The sequence below is a fragment of the Trichechus manatus genome, unplaced genomic scaffold (genome assembly GCF_000243295.1).
Source record: "Trichechus manatus latirostris isolate Lorelei unplaced genomic scaffold, TriManLat1.0 scaffold00096, whole genome shotgun sequence".
NCBI lineage: Eukaryota > Metazoa > Chordata > Mammalia > Sirenia > Trichechidae > Trichechus > Trichechus manatus.
This window is the reverse complement of record NW_004444032.1, coordinates 248,519-255,709: the sequence shown is the minus strand read 5'-3', so window position 1 is coordinate 255,709 and position 7,191 is coordinate 248,519.

Below are 7,191 nucleotides of genomic sequence, written 5' to 3'. Positions count from 1 at the left end.
CATTCTCTCTAGTGTGCCACACTGTCCATCAAAATTAATTTATTAATCGGGTAAGTTTTCATTAATATTTTAAGATTCAGTCTTAATCAATTTTACCAATAAATTAAATAATTTATCAGCCCTGGACTGCATTGTTTTCCTAAAATAATTTATCAGATTTGGCAGGATCTTCTGGAAGGACAATGAAAATTTTGGAGGAAGATAAACCATTAGCCCACCTAAAAATATACAACTTAAAGTTTTCTTTGTTAACTAAAATTGAAATTGGTACAAAGACTGGTACAAAAGCTTAAAGTCATTTTAAAAATGTAAAGGATAACTAATAATTTTGTGTTATGTTAAATAGAGCCCTGGGTATAAAGTTAAAGTCAGTCATTAATTTATAAAATTACTTTGTGTGTATTAGATAAAACCTAGAGATAAGCACAATTAACAATTCATGAAAATGCCTTAAAGTTGCTGTTTCTATCACATTACAACGATAACCCAAAAAAAAGTAAGTAAAAATAAAAATGGTTTCTAACACTGGCCTATTTGGATAAAACCACCAGTCAAAAACTGACCACGGGAAATTTTGTTTTTGAAAATGGGCTCAGTTGTTTAACATAAAATTCAAACTAGTAATACCAAATTTATTTGTGAAATACCCTTCTATTTGTGTGTGTGATGTTTTACTTGCTCAAGAAGGTAGGAGAAATTGTTTATGAATGTTACGCTAACATCTGTAAATCCAGTACCTATTAGCTGAATTTAATTTAATTGAAGACTCCTTTTTCCGTTGGTGGGCAATTCCTATAGGGTCGCTATAAGTCAGAATCGATTCGGAGCAACAGGTTTTGTTTTGGTTTTCTTTGGCCCTCAAAACAGAGCCTTTGAGAGAGTGAGAGGGAGAAGAACAGGGAAGGGAAAAGAGATGAAAGAGATATTACTGTTTTTAATTTATCATAATTTAATTAAGTACAGGTCACACCTGTCAGGGGTTGAATTGTCCCCCCAAAATTTGTGGCAACTTGGCAGGGCAGTCATTCCCAGTTTTGCGTGGTTGTCCTCCATTTTGTGATTTGATGTAATTATGTGTTGTAAATCCTAGCCTCTATGCCTGTGCTTATGGTCCCATTTGGGAGTGAGTTGCCTGTTATGTTAATGAGGCATGATTAGGTTATGTTAATGATGATCAGGGTGGGGTACACCACCATTGCTTGAGTCACACCTTTTATCTTACAAGAGATAAAAGGAGAGAAAAGAGCAGAGAGGAAGGACCTCCCACCACCAGGAAAGAAGAGCCAGGAACAGAGAGCATCCTTTGGAACTGGGATGCCTGCACTGAGAAGATGCTAGACCAGGGAAAGATTGATGCCAAGACCTTCCCCCAGAGCTGACAGAGAGAGAAAGTCTTCCCCTAGAGTTGGCACCCTGAATTCGGACTTTTAGCCTCCTAAACTGTGAATTTCTTTTTGTTGTCGTTGTTTTGTTTTCAAAAAACTTTTTCTTTTCTTTTTTGTTGAAAAGCAAAGATGTCACCTTGAAGACTAAGATGTGCCTGACCCAAGCCATGGTATTTTCAACTGCCTCATATGCGTATGAAAGCTGGACAATGAATAAGGAAGACTGAAGAAGAATTAATGCCTTTGAATTGTGGTGTTGGTGAAGAACATTAAATATACCACAGACCGCCAAAAGACAGAACAAATCTGTCTTGGAAGAAGTACAAACAGAATACTCCTTAGAAGCAAGGATGGGGAGACTACATCTTACATACTTTGGACATGTTATCAGGAAGGATCAGTCCCTGGAGAAGGGTATCATGCTTGGTGAAATAGAGGGTTGGTGAAAAAAAGGAAGACCCTCAAAGAGATGTATTGACACAGTGGCTGCAACAATGGGCTCAAGCATAACAACGATTGTAAGGATGGCACAGGACTGGGCAGTGTTTTGTTTGGTAGTACACAGGGTCACTATGAGTCAGAACCGACTCGACAGCACCTAACAGCAACAAGGACAAACTGTGAAAAAATACATTTCTGTTTGTTAAAGCCATCTACTTGTGGTATGTCTGTTATAGCAGCAAAAGATAACTAAGACAATACCTTTTCAAAAAATTTTACCAATATTTCAGCGATTCAGAATATGACTGCCACCTGTCACTGGAGAATTATTTGAAGCTAAACAATTTCACATCACAAAACATCCTGATTCTTATTTTTGAAATAATAATACTAAATTGACCTCTAGCCCTATCTAATTGGTCTTTTGCCATTTGTAACCATAATAATAAAAAAGAACACATTCTTATGGAACCTCTTGTTTAGATATTAAGCAAAATTTGAGTCTAAGCTCTTAGTATCCTAAGCAACAGTTATTAATTTTCTATTTTGAATAAGAAAACATCTATTTCTTTAAGACAGAAAAACAACTCATAGCAATTTCCTCAGTGTCTGGCCCAATTTTAACATCGTGTGAATGGCATTTATATAACAACTAAACTACTTTTTTACTGACAATCATTTTACAGAATTTTTAGGGCTAGGGGGAAAAAAGGCAGGAGATAATCTTGGTTGGATCAAAGCACCGAATTTTGGAGTTGAAGAAGCTTTAACGCATCTTCTAGTTTAATCCAAGGTCTTCAAGCTCATAAAGATGTTGGGTGGGTGGAGTTAGTATTGGAGCCCTGCTCCTCTGAATTCAACACCAGGGATCTTTCCAACACACCACACTGTCTCCCCTCCCTGACATGATATAAGGATGAGGATGCAAAGAAGGTTAAGAAACTCAAACCAGCTTCTATAGGGAACTAGTCTGGGGTTCCAGCTGGTGATTAAAATTAAAAGTTAGGCACGCTTTGCAAGATTCAGGATGAAGGCAGGAAATATTTTTGTTTTATCTCAAATCCATCTCACATTGTTCTTTTGGTTCCATTTCTCACACATACACATGTAAAATAAATAAGTAAACATTAGCCATTTTAAGAAGCTCTAATACATGAAGTTTCCAAAGATGAATTCATAGGAATTGGAAATTAATAGTGAGCTATTCATTTATTCATCCCTAAGGGTGTCTCTATTCAGTTCGACTAAGGAAAATAGGTTCAGTTTTCCTTTATATAATATAAATAACATTGGAGCAAGATTGCATCTGTCAAAGATGAAAATACCATATTTATGTCTTCTTATAACCCATTCATTGCTTTATGGACCCAAAGTCCTCCAGAGAGTGTCACAAATCCACATAATGTTCCTGAGTGTTAGGTTTTGCATTTGAATCTATGATTTAGCTGACAGATGTGAATAAACACTTCGAGCCAGAGAAAGTGGAGACCAAAGAGTGCAAATTCCATTAAGATTACATTAGCTTTTCCTTGAAATTCTTTTCTATGATCCCTTCTTTGCTGATGTTAAAATAATCTTCTGTTGATGAACCTATATGCTTCTTAATTTATGTTGCATTGTGTTTTGTTCTTTTTCCATCAATTTTTAAAATAAATTCATTAAAATAAGGATGTTATAATGTTTATAGGGAAACAAAACCCTTGAGTGTTATATTTTTGAGACATACTCTCTAACAACAATGAAAAGAAAATTCTAATATTTTTCTAATTGCTTTGGGGAGCACCCTTCGATGTTATACAATAATATCATCTTAAATTGTAGCTTTAAAGATGAAAAATATGTTAAAATATCTCATTGGACAATTGCAGAAAAAATATTTTTAATGAGGAAAAGACACTTTGCGTACATATTTCTATTTAACATTATTCAATGTTTTTTAGAATTTCTGATCCATCAATAACAAGCAGTCCTACAGCTCACAAATTCTTTAAATAATCTGTCTACACTTTCTTTGCTCTAACTGAAACCTAATCTTTCTTCAAGGTCATTGCCTCCCTTGAAGTGCTCTGAAAATGGTGACCACTCCTCTTATGTCCAACATGTTACAAAGACAAGATATTGTTGGCATTTCCCCTCCAATGTCACGTCTTTCCTTTGAGGCCAAGGACATATAACTAGCTCACCCTTCTGTACTCTTTTTCATCACTCTATTCTACTAATTCCCTGGACACTTCCTCATATCCATCAGTATTTTGAAACCTGTCTTACTATTTAACAGCCAAAATAATCCCTCCTATCATTCTGTGAAGGATATCTTACATCAATGTGGAAGGTTTTTTTGTGTGTGTGATTTTTAAGAGCGGCTAAAAAGAGGACATATTAGAAATGACAAATTGGTGTTATAAAGGGCTGATTTTGGGCAAGGGACTTAACCATTTAGAACCTCAGGAAGAGGAACAAAAGTTTTGAAAGTACTTGTTTAAATGTGGTCTGAAGAAGCTGGGGGCAGGAAGTCAAGCAAACTGAATGAACTTTAAGTGTATATGACTTTGTCTTGAATTCTTATTTACAAAAGCAGTTCTATAATCAAACTCTACAACCAAATACTTATATACAAGGATGTTAATCACAGTATTATTTGTAATGTTGAAAAATTTGGAAATAATTTTAATGTTCAGTAGATAAATGATTGATTAAATTATGATGCAATAATGTCAAACAGGCAAAAACTTGGGTTTTTGAAGAATTCTTAATGGCAATGATAATGCTATAATGGTGTCTTAGTTATCTAGAGCTCCTATAGCAGAAATACTACAAGTATATGGCTTTAACAAACAGAAATTTATTCTCTTACAGTCTAGTAGTCTAGAAGTCCAAATTCAGGGTACCAGCTCCAGGGGAAGGCTTTCTCTCTCTGTCGGTTCTGGAGGAAGGACCTTGTCATCAGTCTTCCCTGGGCCTAGGAGCTTCTCAGGCTCAGGGACCCTGGGTCCAAAGGATGTGCTCTGCTCCTAGTGCGGCTTTCTTGGTGGTATGAGGTCCCCTGTGGAAGATATTTTTAATACTTCAGCCTCACACTTTCTTGACTTTCTCGACAATATGAACTGTACCTTCATTTGATTTCTGACATATGTCTCCATGGATCTTATCTCACCTGGAACTGCTCTGCCACGGAATATACCTCTGATTCTCCTAGCATTTATTTATGTGTGATACTTGCATTGTGTTGGTCAGGAGTCATTTATTTCGAATTTTAAGTATAGAAGAACAATGCGTGTTGATGATGGGTAGTCAAGGATGGACTAGTGTATTTTACTGTATGTTACTATAACTTCCAAGTACTTTTTTAAACTTTTTGTTTTGAAAAAAATTAAACCTTTAGAAAAGTTATAAGAATAGTTCAGCATTTAAATGCTTTTATTTTATCTCTGTCTTTCTCTCTCCCCACCATTTGACAGTGAATTGCAGATATCATGGTTCTTTATTTCTAAATACTTCAGTATACTTCTTCTAAAGACAAAGGTCTTGTCTTACATGGCCACAGTAGAAAGATCAAATTTATTAAACTTAACATTGATAAAACCTGATTATCTAATGTGCCGTCCATATTTAAATTTCTGTGATTGTCCCAATACTGTCCTTCATAGAAATGTTGTTCTCATCCAAATTCTAATCAATGAGCATGCATTGCATTTATTTGTCAAGCCTTTCAAATACCCTTCTGTGTTTGGAGAAATACTCATGTCCTATCTCTCTAAAAAGGAAGTTGGAATTCAATTTCCCAGCCTCCCCTGTGATTGAGATGCAATGCTCTCTGCCAGTCATATGAGTCAGGGTAACATTTCAGTTGGCAGAGGAGCCAAGTGAGGATGGGGTGTACTCAGAGTCCACCTGCCTTTCCCAGGCAGTGGTAGCTGTAAGGCAGCCACAAGTGTTAAGGTTCAGGCAGTAGCTGAAGTCGTAGTAAAGTCAAATACTTGGCAACAGCAATGCAAGCTGTAAAATATAGTGCTCAGTGACAGCTGTGATAAAAGATTTCATATTAGGCCAGTTCTGCAGCTTGGAGCATGTTTCTGGAAGCTTAGTCTTGAGTTTGTTCTTGAATCTTATCTTTTCCTAATAAATCTTTGAGCTCCCCATATCTTCCTAATAAACCTCTTTTCTGGTGAATCAGTCAGATTCTGCATCCATTGCTTGAAGAACTCTTATAAAATCAAGTCAGCCTGGTTTCAAAACTTTCTCTAGCAATTCTCTGTGGCCTAGGAGCAGAAAAAGAGAAAGCAGATGATTAGAGTGATTTACATAAATTCAATAAATTTACTATGTTAATGATTCATTCTTATCTAGTTAGTAAAGAAAAGCTAAGGAATCCACCTGACAAAATATCCTAGCAACAATTTTTACATTTTTTTTAGCTAATAAAACCTCTAACCTAATAGTAAATGCAATTCAGGAAGAAGATATGTTCACCTTTAATCTAATCACCATAATATAGTATTTTGTTGGTTTCTGTCTTTCCTTTTGATCTTTAACCTTATATATTATATTTTATATTATAATGATTATAGTACAACAAAGCAAAGATTTTATTTTCTACCTGTGTACCAGTCAGAATCCCAGCAGAAAATAGATGTCTCACTTAAATCGGGTAAATTAAGAAGAGTTTAATAAAGGGGCAATTTATAAGGACAGGAGCTGGGTATAGAGAAACCATGAGGCATTGGTGATTCAGGGGTCATTCAGTGGTAGAATTCTCACCTTCCATTTGGGAGATCACGTTTATTCCTGGCCAATGCACCTTATGTGCAGTCACCACCCCTCTGTCATTGGAGGCTTGTGTGTTGCTATGATGCCAAACAGGTTTCAGCAGAGCTTCCAGACTAAGACAGAATAGGAAGAAAGGCCTGGTGATCTACTTTCAATAATCAGCCAATGAATACCCTGTAGATCACAATGGAATATTGTCTGATCCACAGCCTATCATGGGGATGGCACAGGACCCCGGTATAGTTTTTTTCCATTGTGCATAGAGTCACCATGAATGGGGCCTACCCAATGGCAGGTAAAAATAATGAAATAGGGAAACCAAAGCAATAGTACAGTATACCAGGGCTAGTAAGAGCTGGGTGCAGCCTCCACTGCAAGGACTGAAGAGGCAAGGGACAGGAATGGCTACTCAACCCCGAGATGGACAGTGCTTTGTGTAGAGATCTGGGTGACAGGACTAGTCACTTTTGGATGCGGGACCCAGATGGTTCAGTGACCTTGCAAAGAGGGACTTGGGGGAATAAATGTTCATGTCTCACTTTCCTTCTCTCTGATCTCCTGCCAGTGTTCCTTACTGTCATGTACAGAAGAAAAGGAA